The following is an 18,882-nucleotide window of genomic DNA, read 5'->3' on the forward strand; positions in this document are numbered from 1 at the left end:
TAATAATGTAATCTAATTATGACGTCTGTGGGAGAGCCTGAGGTGGCATTTCTTATTAATGTCCTGAAATAGATCTGTCGGTATGTTGGATATCCAATCTATGTGCTCCCTTTGAGGAGAAGGTGGATTCCCTGGAGTCTTCATCTGACAGATCCTGATAATATTGGATTTTGCTATTAAAATGATCTGCAACGATTATCAGAATGCTTTTGTTATTTCTTTTGAGAATGAGCCATGATGATGGTAAAGATGTATTTAACACTCTAACTCCCCTTGTATATCAAAAAGACAGAAAGAAAGAGACCGGCACCCCTGTGTAGCAGAGTTAGCCCATAATTTCTCTTCTTGGTTGTGATGCTAAATAGGTAGTATATAGGACTCTTATGAAGCAATTACTTGATAGGAGGTCTAGCAAGGATTAGTCGTGGTTATCTCTCTCCTGGGGAAGTGCTCCTCTAGGGCGATGTTAGGGAAAAGGAAGCGGGGTATGACCTGTGGGCAAAATGGGCCTATGGGAAAGGAAGGAGAGAGACTAGATACCCCCTTTCTCTGGGGAGTGGGCTAACAGAAGGATTATGACATGTAGTGTAGTTATGAGTTCTACAGGAAGTGCCTTGGGCTTTTTAGAGGGATCTAGAGGAGTCTACTATCATGCAGATTCTATAATGCAATTATAAAGGTCTAAAGTTAGTGTTCTGTGTACCACCTTAGTTGTTCAGAGACTGTGGGAGTCTGTATGAGCTGAAGGGCCAATTCTGAGTTATGTAAAATTTACTTTATTTTCTTCAGAATGCTTTATAGTTTGCTTTTAAGCAGATATCAGGGTGCAGAAGTTGTATTCCTTAGTCTTTGTGTACCATTGTTAGACAAAAAAAGTATTATAGCTACTAAGGGGTAATGCTGCTTTTGCAATAGCATTATGTAAAGTAACACTTACCTAGCATTATTTTATTTGGGGGGGGGTTTGTGCTGCTAGCATGAAGTGGAGTTATACTTGCAGGTTTCCTTTAGCCACGTTATGGATAGCAGCAGGCTGAAATCGGGCCTGGCTTCTTTCTCCTGTCACTCAGGCAGAGGCTCTGGTCGGATACCTGGTACCTTCCTCAATTCAACAAACCCCTCAGATCTTAGAACGTGGCTCCGGCGTCTATTGTCTGTAGGCGTAGTGCACCCACTGTGCTGTAGGCGGCTCCTAGGTTCGTGTCCCGTGATATTATTGCGGCAATCCAGGCGGATGTATTAGGAGCTGCGGGTACCTGGCTGTGATCCACGCTGCGATGGAGGTGAAAAGTTAGAGAGCACAGTGGTACAATGAGATAAATGTGAAGCTCTGGTGTAGTGTGCCATGTTGTGACGTAGTAGTAGGTCCACTTGGCGTGAAAACAGCCCGGCAACAGTAGCGAGAATAAGTTTCTCTTAAAGTTCCAATATGTGGGGAATTAAACTGTTTGAGACCCCTGTGGATGGTAGGGAGGTGAAGGGAGTTGGGAATAAAAGGGATCAGAATACTGCCTTAAAATTAGAACAAGGTAATGAACTATGGAGCTTATGTAATGTGCAACTTCTCTTCCCCCCCACAATCAAAATTTTTAAACAGATGGAATTTTTTATCATGAAAAATTACTATATTACCTATCAATGTAAGCAAATAATTTTAAGGATCATATAAAACAATGAGGCTATTTTTTATATTCTCAACCTAATTATACAGCCATGTCAACTTTTATGATGATTAGCTCAGCAGTTTTCCCTATAACCTTGTCTTGTTAGTCAAATTACTATGGGTTAGATTACAAGAGGCACACTATTTAGCTCTTTTTCATGTGGGTTAGCACGCGTATTACAAGTTGAAAGTAAAATGTTTGCATACGAGGGAAAGCCAATGCACTCTAACTTCAGGACATAAAAACTACATTAACTTCTTCTCCCTATAGACTTCAATAAAGAGTGCAAACTGGAAAAAACTAACACTTATCGCTCATGCGCTATCCTTACAGGAATAAAGCCTTCAGCACCAACCCAGTTGAGGCATTATAATGGTTTCAGTGTTGCACAAGTGAGTCTGAAATGCTAGCTAAGTAGCTGCAATCTTAGGAACAAAGCTACTTAACCTCTCCGCAAGCTAAAGAGTGGCAGAGTTAAATCATCCCAATCTGATTGGGTTGATTGACAGCCTCTGCTCACAGGTGCTTGGCTTTAATTGAGCAGGGGAGGGCATTGCAAAAGAATGAGGTTCATAAGAGTGAACCTTGTCTATCCATAAAGTCCATAGTGGCTTATTGTTGATTACCTGCTTTACTGAATGTCCAGGGAAGATTCAGACTTTCTGACTTATATGGTAGCCAAAAGTGTATTTATGCTAGGAAGTAAGGAGATTTTTTTTAAATTATATCATGCTTATAAAACAATTCTGCCAAAATTATGAATTTTAAAATTATGACATTGAATATAAGCACTAAAATTTATATTTTACATGTTTTAAGCATCGATGCATTACTATGTTATATACTTTATATGGCGAATTCACACATTTAGGGCTATATTACAAGTGGAGGGATAATTTATTGTGCACCCGCAAATGGGCAAATTTGCGCAATAAATAACCAGACATTACAAGCGGCTGGTTATTGCTACCGCGAGCATTTTTTTTTTACAATTTCTGCACTAGGCTGTTTTTGGGGGCTAAAGTCAGCGGCTGTGTGTTAGAAATAAACAGCAAGGAAAAGTACCTTTACTTTGTGGTCTATGGGAACTGTGTGCTCCCTGTAAATATATATGCATATGCTTATATACATAGACTGTATATTTATGTGTTAATATGTGTATGTTGTGTTATTACAAAGTGGAGGGCAAATATCATTTTAACGAAAGTAATGTTTTGTGCTCCATTTATAATCTGGCCCACAATCTTTCTTTGTGATGGACTAAGAGTTTACTTATCAATGTGATGTAACTATAAAGTGGAAAATTGTAAAATAAATCACAGTAGATAGAGTAAATCCTTTTGCTAAACTTCAAAATATATAATCTTATGCAAGTCAATTTTTTTTATTCATTTTTAATTTTTTTATTTTAAAAGTAATTTGTTAGAGTCAATAGAGATTGCATAGATAATTTAATTCTAAATGCATTAAATTTGTCTCAATATCAGGAAATTATCAGTCCAATGAACAAAAGCTGGAAAATATCAGTGATTATGTGCTTCCCTAATGGAAATCTGAAAACTCTACACATCAATGGGAGGGAAATATAACGGATAAATAGCTGCACACATCTGTAAATAACTATATGTTACACAGGATTACTTCATCTAGCAAAAATGGGTCAAAATATTTTATTTAAAGACTTAGGGTGGTGCTGCAGAGTCTACTTTAAATATAAAAATATAGGAATTAAAACCCAGAATATTGTTTTTATCTATCTATCTATCTATCTATCTATCTATCTATCTATCTATCTATCTGCATGGGTGAAAATGTCATTTTGGCTGAATTTTTCATTCCAAACATTTAAAATACTTTGTAATTTTAATATTCTGTGCCCTGTGCTTTTCGGTATTTGTCTCATTTACATTCCTTTTTTTTTAACAAATGTAAATGTTCCAAAGCTAAAGGTTGAAAAGTTCACCTGTAGCTTTATACTTACCTTTAGTGTGCTAGAGAGCCACGCTAACGCGATCTCAGGGACTTGCACTAAAGGACCTTCCAGCATGCTAAAGGTAAGTATTTGAACTATTTAAAAGGACACTTAAGTCAAAATTAAATGTTTATTATTCAGATACAGCAGTCAATTTTAAACAAGTTTCCAATTTACTTCCATTAACAAAATGTGCACAGTCTTTTTATATTTAAACTTTTCGAGTCACCAGCTCCTACTGAGCATGTGCAAGAATTCACAGAATAAACGTATATGCATTTCTGATTGACTGATGGCTGTCACATGGTACATGTATGCATTTGTGATTGTCTGATGGCTGTCACATGGTACAGGGGGAGTGGAAATAGACATAACTTTTAAACTTTAAAATCTACTACTCAGTTGAAGTTCAGACTATGGGGCCTGTGTATCAAGCTGCGTATGGAGATTGATGCCCCGTGTTGGCATTGCACCAGCAGTTCACAAGAACTGCTGGTGCAATGATAAATGCAGAGAGCATATGCTGTCGGCATTTATCGATGTGCAGCGGACATGATCCGCAATATCGGATCATGTCCGCTCGCACAGTGATAATTAGGCCCCTAAGGGGCATATTTATCAAGCTCTTGAAGGCTCACCGGAAACAGAAGTTATGAAGCAGCAGTCTAAAGACCGCTGCTCCATTACTTGTCCGCCTGCTCTGAGGCCACGGACAGAAATCAACCAGATCAAATGCGATGTGATTGACACCCCCTGAAAGCGGCCAATCTGCAGGGGGCGGCATTGCACAAGCAGGTCACAAGAACTGCTGGTGCAATGATAAATGCCGACAGCATATGCTGTCAGCATTTATCGATGTGCGGCGGACATGATACACTACTTCGTATCATGTCATCTTGCACATTGATAAATATGCCCCTATGTGCTATTGCATTGTCTTGTTATCTTAAATTTGTTGATTATGCAAATCTACTGTGTTTACTGGCGAATAAGCAAATAAATATTTGTTTTGTTAACGAATGAGCATTTGTAACGAAACAAATTCACATCTATCTATCATCTATCAATCTATCATCTATCTATCATTTATCTATATCTCTCTAGATCCCCCCAAAACATGTACACAAGCAAATCTGTTAAATTACCTAATAAAGGTCAATTTTTTGGGGAGGAGTTTCATAGTCACATAAAAAATGTACTGAAACTAGGAAATTATCTTCTTCTTAAAGGGACAGTCAAGTCCAAATTTTTTTTTCATTTTTCAAATAGGGCATGTAATTTTAAACAACTTTCCAATTTACTTTTATCAACAATTTTGCTTTGTTCTCTTGGTATTCTAGTTGAAAGCAAACATAGGAAGGCTCATATGATAATTTCTAAGCCCTTGAAGTCCTCCTCTTTTTTATTTGCTTTCACAGCAGGGGAGAGCAAGCTCATGTAGGCCATATAGATAGCATTGTAATCACACCCGTGGCTAGTGGCAGACACTGCACTAATTGGCTAAAATGCAAGTCAATAGATAATAACTAAAAGTCATGTGATTAGGGGCGGTCAGAAGATGCTTAGATAGAAGTTAGTCACAGAAATAAAACGTGTATTAATATAACAGTGTTGGTTTTGCAAAACTGGGGAATGGGTAATAAAGGGATTATCTATCTTTTTAAACAACAAAAATTCTGGTGTTGACTGTCCCTTTAACATTTAAGTGAGAACTGACGCTACTGTTTGGTTTTTACCACTCAGTATCATATTTTTTATTGTTTTCTTTTAAGATTATAAATTATATAGGACAACTAGACTAAACCCTTAATTACTAAAACTGTTTAAATGACTAAAACCTTTATTTATTTTTTAAAATAAAAGGTCCAGAAGCAGTTCATTTCTGTGTTAAAGTATTGACAGATACTGCATAAAAGTCTTTCTGTAAAAAAAGACTATACCTATATACATAATGCGATGATATATCTTAAAAGAACTCTTAAAAGAGTAATAATTTTAGAGTACAAATATAATATTTAGTCTTAAAGGTTATTTAATATGAGGAATTTTAGATCCTTAATCTGACTTGTAAAGTGCATATATATGTATATTTATGCAATATTTTCTGATTTTTATCCCAGAGTGACAATATAGCATACGTCCATAAAATATATCTGTTTATTTACACAGCTTTTATGGCTCATTGAGGAATTAACAATTAAACTCTAACTAATCCAGATATATATATGTTATGTTTTCTTGACCATGCAAGGCATAAAGTATATGAAATCTGGCTTATTATTTAGCTAAAAAGGGGCTTACAATGTACAAATTGTAGCTATAGGATTAAATATTTCTATATTATATTAATAGATAGAATTGACTAAGTAAAATATTGCATAAATACACATATAGATGAGAAACTGATAAATAACTCAATGTAATAAGACTCTTAAAATTACTGTTGGTTTCAAAATACACAATTATTTATTAGATCAGCTATAAAACATAAAATGACACAATATTCAATGCATAGGCCTAAAGACAATAACAATTAACATTTACTTATCAGACAAATATACATTTACACAAACATACATGACATAGGTACCTTGGGATTATCTTGTGGACAGTTTGGATGTTTCAGCTAGCTCTGTTCTGTGTCCTATCTCCTTCCCTTCTCCTGACTCCTGACTCCTGACTAAATCTTGTTCTATATATTCAGAATTGTCCCATCTGTTAGTATTGCTTTGATGCAATTGGTTAATTTGTTTCCCGCTTCACCATATTTGGAAAACTGAATTCCATTGGTCCTAGCTGTTTACATGTAAATAGGGCTATTGTAGGGGGTTGATAGCTATAAATCATATGACTTGGACAGCTGTTCTGATTGTAAGGTCAGATTTTCTTTTGTCCATGATAACCTGTTATCTACCATCCACACCCCAACAGGTACATGAAAGACTCCTATTTACATGTAAACATTTGGTGACTCTTATTGAATGGGAGTAAGCCTGAGAAAATAACTCCCTTGTTTACCATATCCTGATTCTTTTTGAGATAGACAGGGCATGGTAAACAAAAGACTTGTATGGCTTTTGTTCTTGAGACAGGGTAGTAAACAAAAGACTTCATAGCTTTTGTAACTGAAATAGGGCATAGAAAGATATACAGCTTCTATATTTCTCATGGCTAAATAATATGGCTAGAATATTATACAAATACATAAATATGCTCATACATACAATATATACATTGGAATGGAACTATAACATAAGCGATTTTCCAAACTGTAACATATATATATATATATATATATATATATATATATATATATATATATATATATATCTCAAGTAGGAGAAGGCACTCACTGGTCTTTTCAAGTGCACTTTATTTCAAAAGTGTGACGTTTTGGGGGGACACTCCCCTTCCTCAGAGTGTGTCCACGAAACGTCACGCTTTTGAATTAAAGTACACTTGAAAAGACCAGTGAGTGCCTTCTCCTACTTGATATATTTAACCGCTGGCACCCTGGCAGTTGCCATTAAGGTGAGAGTGCTCATTATTGCATTATAAATATATATATATATATATATATATATATATATATATATATATATATATATATATATATATATATATATATATATATATATATATATATACATATCTATTTGATTATTTACTACAAATTTATAAAATATTATAATCAGCTGATATTTATTATTGAAGAATACACTATTTAAAACACCCCAACTGCTGAAAAGCTGAAAAATGTCCCCAGTACCAAGTTGCCAAAAAGTTGGATATTTTTTGGGCACTGTACATCTCACACTGTAGAGATTTTCTTAAGCGTTAAAACAAATCTTTTAATTCAAAGCCAGGTCAGGCAGACCTAAAGTGAGAACATTATTACTAGACCAACATATCAAGCTGACATCTTTAGAGAATATAACAGTATCTGCATCCACAGTTTTAGATCAGGTGAACCTGGAACATCTAATCTCAGAAATCTAAAGCACAGTCAAAAGCCAACTGGCTAATTGCAGGCTTCATTTGAGAGTCACAGCCTCAAACCTCTTATTTGCTTAAAATCAAGTATAAACATTTAGCATAGGCAAAACAATATTACAAGTTCACAGTGAAAGACTAGAAAGATGTTTTATTTGCTAATGATCAAAATTCGATTTCTTTTAACTGCAAAGTAAATGTGAGGAGACAGCAGCATGAGAAGCTAACAAGGGGTGACCAGATTTTAAAAATAAAAAACCAGGACACCCTAGCTGATATAGTTTCAAAACATTTTATGTTAAACTCTAACATTTCTTATGTTACCCTATGTATACAAATTGCATTATTACATTCTATTTTTAAAATTAACATATACCTATGTAAATCATGTAATAGATGCAAATATCAGAATTAATGAAGTAACAGGTATCAATACAATGTTTTTTCTTTGTTATTAGTTAAAACAGATAAATTAGGAATATTTACGATTAAAGGACCAGTAAATATAGTACATTTGCATAATTAACAAATGCCTGATAAAAATACAATACAATATCACTTACTTTGAACTTCAAATGAGTAGTAGATTTATTTCTAATAAATTTCAAAGTTATGTATATTTCCACTCCCCCTGTACCATGTGACAGAAGCCAATCACAAATGCATATACGTATATTCTGTGAATTCTTGCACATGATCAGTAGGAGCTGGTGACTCAAAAAGTGTAAATATAAAAAGACTGTGCACATTTTTTGTTATAGAAGTAAATTGGAAAGTTGTTTAACCCCTTAACGGCCCAGGACGTACAAGGAATGTCCTACATAAAACCGGTCTTTAACTACCAAGGACGTACCTTGTACGTCCTCAGGCGTTTTAAATGCTGGAAGCAATCGTGATCACTTCCAGTCACTCTCAGGGTATTGCAGTGATGCCTCGAAGGAGGGAGAGGGGGGGACACATTTTGGGAAAGAGATCTGGGAGGGGGGTATGATATTGAGGGGGCAGCTACACTACAGAAAAAATGGGGTCTTTGTATTTTTTTTTTTTAAACAACTAATTTCTAGCAAACTGGGTACTGGCAGGCAGCTGCCAGTACCCAAGTTGGTCACAAATAGGTAGAGGGGGAGGGTTAGAGAGCTGTTTAAGGGGATCAGGGAGGTTGGGGGCTAAGGGGGAATCATACACTGCAAAATATGTATAAAAAATTATATATATAAAAAAGCCTTTTATTTTAGTACTGGCAGACTTTCTGCCAGTACTTAAGATGGGGGTGACAATTGTGGAGTGGGGAAGAGAAGAGAGATGTTTGAGAGAAATTAGGGAGGGATCAAGGGGTGGGATGTGTCAGGTGGGAGGGTAATCTATACACTAAAATTAACCCTAAAAGCTACCTAATTAACCCCTTCACTGCTGGACATAATACAAGTGTGGTGCATAACTGCATTTAACGGGCTTCTAATTACCAAAAAGCAATGCCAAAGCCATATATGTCTGCTATTTCTGAACAAAGGGGATCCCAGAGAAGCATTTACAACCATTTGTGCCATGATTGATCAAACTGTTTGTAAATAATAGCAGTGAGAAACCTAAAATTGGGAAAAAGTTAACAATTTTTTTTATTTGATCGCATTTGGCGATGAAATGTTGGCAAGAAATATACCAAAATGGGCCTAGATAAATACTTTGGGTTGTAAGCATAGGTTTTTTTCACATGTATGATAATATACATAATACAAATATACATGGACATAGATACATATCGTATCACTTACATGGGAAACTTGTTAATGCATATGAAGTATGGGAATAACTAACAATATGCCACTACTATAATATGTGGTCTAAACTAAATCTGTAAAAGTTTTTTCAGGTCCAATTCACCTCTATTAGCTTCAAATTGTTGTTAAAGCATTTTTACAGTGTTCAGTTTTTTACAGTGTTCCATTTATTAAGGTTGACTAAATACATTAAAGCACCTTGCCCTACACCAAGATGGTGGTCGAGGGGCCAACAATAGGCTAATTGCCAGCACTAACGCATAAGAGCATCTAGGTTGGGGGTGGCACTTACCTATGATGAAGCAACGGATTGGTTGTGAAACGCATTAGGCTCCGCCCCCCGCCACACTTCACGACATTCAGTGTTCTCATATGGAGCGAAGCAAGGTAACCGCTGCTGCACATTGCTAAACGGTGCAGTAGCGGTTATATACCTTAGACGCTCCATAGTTATATTTATTTACCACGCAAGAGCAAATTAGTCAGGACTCAAAAAATGATCCTGCAACAAGTTCTGACTACGGTTCTTTTTTAACAACTTGTTATTGAAGTATTCCTCTAATTTTTGGAGGAAAGTCTGTTGTTGTTTTTTGAAATTTTAATTTGTGTACACATATGTTAATAATATCCAACTGTAAACATTAAATATCTTGGTTTTAAACATATACAACCCTTGTTAGTACATTCCTTTACACTGCAGTAACAGCTGAAACCACGGTTACAACAGCAGTGAAACCCTTTATAATCTGTGGCAAGCTCCATAGTCCGAGGGGTTATCATCTTTAAAGGATCCTGAAAACACTGGGCCATTCAAGAGGTGCTGGAGGACTTCTGACCAAATAGTCAACAAGGAGTTAACATCTACTAACACAGTGTTGATTACATACCTCATATTGGATGAGGTAAAACCAAGTGAGTGCGGATATTTCTTCTGTTTTCATGTGTACATATATATAAAACGTATTACACTAGGAGTGCCTCTGTGCGCCTGTCTACTATTTCTATACTTTTTCATATATATATATATATATATATATATACATACACACATGGGAAGGGTTATTCCGGGATTCCTGACAGATATCAGTGTTACAATATAACTTTCGCTAATTTTGAAAGATAAAAATGGTTTGGAAATAACAAAGTGCTACTTGTATTTACTGCCCTATAACTTGCAAAAAAAAAAAAAAAAAAACATGTAAACATTGGGTATTTCTAAACTCAAGACAAAATTTAGAAACTATTTAGCATGGGTGTTTTTTGGTGGTTGTAGATGCATAAGAGATTATGGGGAGTTCAAAGTTTTTTATTAAATAGTCATAAAATTCTGAGCATGAGTGATGAAAAGGTGTTTTTGCTGTTAGTACTGTTTCTAGAGTTTCCACACTAAGGGCTCGATTACCAGTGGCTCGCTATCGTTTACGAGTGAGCAATATTGGATTTTTGCACCTGTTTGCATGTAAGTTAAATTATGCTCGTATTAGAAGTTGAAAGTAAATGTGCACATGTGAGTGCAATCGTGATATACACTCATTAGTTTAGCGTGACTTCAGAGCTATGTTTAACTATTAGGTGAGACTAAAAAGTTTCACAAAACACATACTAAATACATATAACAGTACAGTTACACTCATATTTAAACTGCCTGGCAACATATATTTCTAATTTTTTTTTTGCATTAAAACATTATAAGGGATCAAAGTTAGAAGTTTGGGCTGCAAAGGGCTTTCCCATAGATATACATACATACACGTCTTAATACGTGTATATATATATATATACATATATATATATATATATATATATATATATATATATATATATATATATATATATATATATATATATATATATATATATGTGATATATATATATGTGTGTGTGTGTGTTTAAATATGTATATATGTATTTATGTATTTATATGTGTATATATGTATTTACAGACATATGTACACATATAAACACATAAATACATATGTAGACACATGTATTTGAATTATTAAATAGATATAGTTAGATATACAGTATATACAGTATATATATATATATGTATATACATATACATATATCTTTATATATCTATACCTAAATATAATCATGTTTATATATAGGTATAACTATATATTTGTGCAAAATTCCATCATATATATATTTAAATATTTCTTTAAGAATAAATAGAACATATTCTGCTATGTGCAGAAATTTTGGATTATAAAATAAGCAATATTATTTTCTTATTTTCTCATATTTTTTCTTTCAACTCATAATACAAGCACAAATCTCTGAATGCATAAAAATTACTTCTAGCGTTTTTAACACTCCAATGCAAGCACAAAATACAGCTGCACTCATAATCTAGCCCTAAGACCAGTTTTTCTTTACTCCACCTGATGTTCATCAAACTGAAGATACACTCTACCCATGCATTGGTTCTAGGAAGAGGCAACACAAATCATTTTGAGGATATTCTCAATATTGATGTGCAAGTCATCACTTTCTTGGAATATTTATATCAAACGTATGGAGAGGGAAACTTTTTAGTATTCCAGTATTCAATGTTCTATCACACCACCGCGTACATTTCTACACCCCCGCCGACCAAGCACTCGCAGTCATCCCCCACATCAGCAAATCCACAGCGGGCGGAAGATCCATCTCCTACATGGCAGCAAAGACATGGAACACCCTCCAGCTGTACCTCAGACAATCCACCTCCCTTACAAAGTTCAGAAAGTACCTCAAAACCTGGCTCTTCGACTGAACGCCCATCCCCTCTCCCCCCTCCTCCTATCCGCTTCCCCTAGCGCCTTGAGACCTTCACAGGTGATTAGTTTGTGCTCTATAAGTACCCAATAGATAGATAGACATAAGTATTCCTACATGAAGAAATCCTTCAATCAACATATAAATATTTTCAGGACACTGTGGCGAATCATTAAAAACTTGGACTATCCTGGTAAAACTGGGACATTTGGTCATCCTAGATAACACCACAGTGAAAAAAGTCTATACAAATATATTCAACTGCTAAAATGCTGTGGCTATTCTGGAGTTGTTGACTTGCTCAACATCAACTATATTTTAACAAAAGAGAGTATCACTTTATTTTGCAATAAGACATCCGTTCTTTCATAAAGTGGAAATTGATTCATTATCTAGCACAGTATTATGATCTGAAACACACATCAAAGCTGTGCCAAGCATATCTGAAATTTAAAGGGACATTAAACACTTTGAGATGGTAATATAAAATGATAAATTGTTTATATAAAAAGAATCTGCAATATACTTTCATCATTTATTTTGTCCCCTTTTCCTGTAATTCCATTCTGAAATTTTGAGCATTTCAGTTCCTGTTAGGAATGTTGGGTGTTAGTTTTTTTTACATTGAAGTCTATGGGTGAATTCATTAACGCAGTTGCAGTATTCTATTTTGCTTATGTCGGGTAAGCGTGTGAGCGAAAACTTTTTGCTTTTAACTTGTAATTACACCCGGTACCAGATGCCGAAATCGAAGGCAGTTAGCGCACAAGCAGAAGCCAGTAATTGCGTTCCACTCATAATCTAGCTCTAAGTCTTTAATATATATTTAAGGAAGAGCAAGAAGTGCTTGTTAGCATCACATTCTTTCCACAATTTCCAGACCTCAACTCAGGAAAAAGATAAATGTGCATCTCAAGACACTCTCTGGGATACTCTAATGGAGTGCTAGACTAGAATAAAATGCAATGTAAAAATCTATACTATAATGAGAATTTGTATCCTCTTGTATCTTCTGTAAAGCAAACAACAAAAATAAAGATAAAATAAATGTGATAGAGGACTTAGACTCAAGTCAGGGAAGTAGGCAAGCAGAGAGTAGTCACATATCCAGGCAGAGATCAGCAGCAAACAGTAGAATACCAGAAGTAGCACACCCAGGATACAGAGAACCAAATACAGGCAAGGGCAGGAAGCAGGAAGGCTTCTTAGATAACTGCCTGCAGCTGGCAGGCAGGTGGAGCTAGAGAGTTAGCAAGTGCAGGCAGTATGATTCAATAATTCACTTTCAGAGCCAGAACCCTCCAGTGGTTGAAGGTGTAAGGCAAACAGCCATAGACTAAAGGTTCCAAGTTCAGCCCCAGGCATGCTAAGGAGCAAATTGTTCTCTCACTTGGGATGGGCGAATGTGTTTATATTCGAATGTTAGAACGAATGTTATTGTAGAAATTCAATGTACATAATAGAATGTTGATAAGAACGAATATTCATAAAAATTCTATTATTGAATGTTATTTACAGTTTTCGAATGTCACTTTTGAATTTGAATGTCACTTACGAATTCAAATGTCACATTCAAATTTGAATATTACATTTATAAAACATAGTTGTAGACTAGAAATACTATTTCGAATTTGAATGTCACATTCAAATTGGAATATTACATTTATAAAACACAGTATTAGACTAGAAATACTATTTTGAAATCAAATGTTACCTTTACACCCCTGCACTCTTTCCTTCTGTCAATTCTCACATCAGCAACTGCTTATCTGGCATTTCCTCCTGGATGGCCTCTCACCACCTAAAAATAAACAAGAATGAACTACTTCTAATCCCCCCTCTAACTCTACTCCAGATTCTAATTTTTTCACCACTGTTGGCGGCACCACTATCTCCCCATCACCCCAAGTCTGCTGCCTCGGTTCACACTTGACTCAAATATGTCCTTCATTCCCCACATCCAATTGCTCTCTTCATCCTGCCGCAACCACCTACGGAATATCTCCAAAATTCGTCCGTTTCTGAGTGCTGAAACTACTAAACAGTTAATCCACTCCCTGGTAATTTCCCGACTTGACTACTGTAATAACTTACTATCTGGCCTCCCTCTCTCCCACCTCTCTCCCATTCAATCCATCCTAAATGCATCTGCAAGGCTAATCCACCTCTTTCGACACTCTGTTTCTGCTGCACCTCTCTGTGAGTCCCTTCACTGGCTCACCATTCACAGCAGAATTAAATTAAAAATTCTCACCCTCACCTACAAAGCCCTCACCAATGCTGTCCCACCCTTCCTGTCCTTACTCATCAACAAATATACTCCAGCCCGCCTCCTAAGATCCAACAATGACCTGCTTCTTGCGTCCTCTACCATCACCTCCTCTCATGCTAGAATACAGGACTTCGCTCGTGCTGCACCAACCCTCTGGAACACACTTCCTCGAGCTGTCAGACTTTCACCTAACCACTCCTCCTTTAAACGTTCCCTAAAGACCTTTTTGTTCAGGGAAGCTTATCACCCGACTCATTAACAAATTAACTTCACTTCCCCAACAGTTGCCCTCATCTATCTCCTCACTAATATCATTCTTACCTTTGCAGTCTCTGAAGAGCACATTAAGGTAAGTATTGTAGCTACAGTTTTGTAACTTTGAAACAGTTACATTAGTTTTTAAGAAAACTAATGTAAATGTTTAACAAATTTCCCTGAATATTGAGAACATGTCTAATATACATTATAGCCCTTTCTAATTAAATACTTTGTCATATACCATATACCTTTTAACCCTTATAGCTTTTTTAATATCTTTATGAAACATGTGTTTAGTGAAACTTTTTTTAACCATTACATTTTATGCTAGGTCTTTAATCATGCTAACCTGATAAGAGCAAATGTTGTTTGCTCTCAAGCACACCCGTTTACTTCAACTTTTAATATGTGTGCTAGTTAGCGTGGTCACAATATTGCTTATAGTGTCCTATGCTAACAATAGCCCACCACTTGAAATCTAGCCCAGTATTTTTTATATTCATAAAAAATATATTTCTTTCCAGATTTTACTGCTACATTCTGTTATTGCTTATCAAAAAAAAGTAGACATGTTTACTATATAAAGCAGCAAAGAAACTCTGCAAGCCTCAAGGCGTAGAAACAGTAAAAGTTCTTTATTGGAGATAATTAAAACAGCGTAAAAGCTTATGGCCCAAGCATCTGGGGTAGAATAATAGGTCCTACGCGTTTCAGCAGCCCTCTGCCTTATTCATGGACTTATAAATTAAGGCATCAAAGCTCCTTAAATACACCTGAGCCCCCAGGTGTAGGAAACCCCATTGATGCAAATTTAAAGGGACATTACCTGTATTAAGCAAAAACACACAACCACACAGTCAACAGTGAAACATGGATAATTTACAGTTATGCATAATCAAAAGTGGAGAGATAAAGATGATATCTCCCCAGAATCAAGACTCATTTAAAAAAAATATATGTATATCTACACATAACAGCATCTTAATTAGTATATAAAGATTACATCACAATAAAAATAATAGCCTTACTGATGAAAACTGGCAAACAGAAGCAAGTGCAGGTATCAACCTTGATATTGATATCATAGTGTGGTGATGAGCAAACGGTTAACCTAAACTACATAACTGACACTTGTTATTTTCAATATAATTAGTGAAAACAATGTGCTTGTTAGTATGAATATCTATACTCTTAAATATGCGCTTATCATCAAATCAAACTCCACATTACATCATAGACAGAAGGTCATATTAGTCTAATGTATATATATCAATAAAAAAGAACAATTACATCAATAATACAAATATTACTGATATAAACCTCATATTTAGGCAGCTGGACCTCATCTAAAGTATAGCCTCACTACTGCAGAAGACCACTTAATACTAAATGAACATTAACATTAGTCCGAGAGACCTAACATAAGTTGTTAATCAAAATGATATGGAGGGTGCATTGCTAATAAGGAGGCAATTGGAAAGTTATATGACTATGTCATCCAACAAATAAGTGGATGCAAAAGTAGGACTCAAATAGATGGCCAAATTCCATTCATAAACAGATTGGTAAACTCCCAACATGGTGGCCATTATTAAATGTCCATTATTTAGTCATAATAAAAAAGCAGCTAGTATCGAGGTCATGAGGGTATAAGAGATAAAGGTAACTAAAAAACCCCTATAAAGTAATAATGTAACAATCACTTGAAAATTAAAGTATGTGTTAAATGTAAGGATATACAAATTAATGCATAACAAATATCTTTGAGAGGTATATATGAATAAAGAAATGCTAGTTCAGGAATGAGAAGTTTTAGCGCTGAATGATGTCACCATCTATGTTGAAGCCCCTTGGTCTTCTGGTCTGTAACTTGAAGATCCAAAAGACTTCTTTGTATAGCAGTTTGGCAGATCGATCTCCTTCATGAATGGAAGGTTTGATATGATCAATCACCTGCCATTTGAAAGTAGCAACTGCTTTGTCATGAACATGTATGAAATATCTAGCCAGATCTGAACACTCAGTGCCATTTTCAATGTTTCTTCGGTGTAAGTCCATGAATAAGGCAGAGGGCTGCTGAAATGCATAGGACCTATTATTCTACCCCAGATGCTTGGGCTATAAGCTTTTACGCTGTTTTAATCATCTCCAATAAATAACTTTTACTGTTTCTACGCCTTGAGGCTTGCTGGGTTTCTTTGCTGCTTCATTATTACTTACTTTCCAGCTGAGCCTCGGCGTGAATCCGGACCTACAGTTGGCTACGATTGGTCGACGTCACGGCTTGATGCTAATCAGAGAAGAGCCTGTTGTGCTGGCAGCCTGTGCTGCTATTGAGCGTCGGTAGTACGCTCACCCAGCTTGGAGCTTGGATTCCAGATTGGTGCTTAGGAGGCTGGTGCTTAGGAGGCTGGCGGAGTGACGACCCCGGATGGAGTTGAGGAATACTCTGGATTATTAGGCGATTTACCCGCAACCGCATTGTGGAGCCCTGCACACGCAACTACTATACAGCCTGCCGGGTGAGTTTGTCTACCTTGAATTGTTACCGTAAACTGTCTGGAGCTGCAGAGGGGGGTGTAACTGTCTGTTTGATGTTTACTATATGCTTGCTATTATTACATTAATGCATAGTTCATAATATTTCTGATGCCAATTAAAAGGTAAGAATATTACATTATTCGTTACTCTTTGTTTATTAAATTATCCTTGAAAAATAACTGTAAGTTTTTTTTATTTTTTTCCCATAAACAGATTAAACATAATGGGTAATTATATGAAAAATATATGTTTGATTATATGACATAATTTATGGATAAAATAAATAATCTGAATTAATAATTAATTCATAAGATATGCATAGATAGTATAGACATTTCAAAGTGCATTTCCTTTTATATTCAAATTATTCTCATTTCCTTTTCAAATGTATACACAAATAATTTATTTACTTACACAGTAGAGGCAATCACTAACTTGATATAAAAGCTAGTTTGTTCTTTAGCTACCAAAGAATACATTATTGAATATTTTCTTAGAATATCAATATTTATGCAGTCATAATTTATAATAAGGATATACATTCATTGTCTTGCATTGTTTTCACAATATAACAGAAATTAACATGTGCCTTTCATATTTTTATTCCCTGACTTGTCCCTTTATAAGACAATGAAAAAATAAAACTTGATGTATAAAAATAATTATCAACTAAAAATGATACCTCGATATTAGATTGATACCAAGAAATATAGGGCGCCATGTACTAAGGCGTCAAATTTTTCGCACAGACCGTATCGAATTAACCCGCCGGCATTCGCACCATGTGGATAGAACTTCGTTAAATGAATGTACTAAAAACCAAGCCGTAAAATTTCGTGTCTATTGTGTCTCGAAGACAATCGGATTATTGATAACTTTGAAGCTTCGTTAAGCATGAAAGAGCAAAGTTACGAAGCAGTCTGCGACCTAATTGGTTTAGTTCTCCACCCACGTGACCATCTAGGTGTCATAATCGGCAGACAAGCGGCAACGTCTGGCTGCTGACATGTATAAGAATGTGCATTTTCCCAGAATTCTTAGAATATTGTTTATTTACTTTTCGGTATCAACTTTGAGAAGATAGCTTGCTCCGGAGATTCAGCTACTTCTAAGAAGACTCGCAACCCTAATTTCTCTCATCAACAGAATGTTGTACTTGTTGATCTAGTACTCGAATATTATGACAATATTTATGGTAGTCGAGTCAAGCAAACCCCCGGTGCTCGTAAGAAGTTTATTTGGGAAAAAGCTTTAGAGTATATGGGGGGATTGGTAGGAGTTGGAAAATGACAGATACTGTACCCTTATATAAATCACAACAAGTATATTTTATACCAGTACTATATAATATTGATTGTGATACGTATCTGTTGTGGATTCTAGGTGAGCAGAACTAAACAACTAGAAATACTAATTGTACAAAGAAATACATTTAGGATTGATAGAAAAGAATTCCACAAGAATAATATTAAATTTGAACTCCAAATGATGTGGATATAGAATTACTCTATGTATTAAAATGTTCCATATCATTCATACTTTAAATCTTTATTCTTACAACTAGGAACAACCATTCACACAGTAGTAGCCAAAAAAGAGTTAAAAACACTTAAACCCAGTCAACTGGGATTGGATTGATTA

Source organism: Bombina bombina, chromosome 2 (assembly GCF_027579735.1).
Source record: "Bombina bombina isolate aBomBom1 chromosome 2, aBomBom1.pri, whole genome shotgun sequence".
Classification (NCBI taxonomy): domain Eukaryota; kingdom Metazoa; phylum Chordata; class Amphibia; order Anura; family Bombinatoridae; genus Bombina; species Bombina bombina.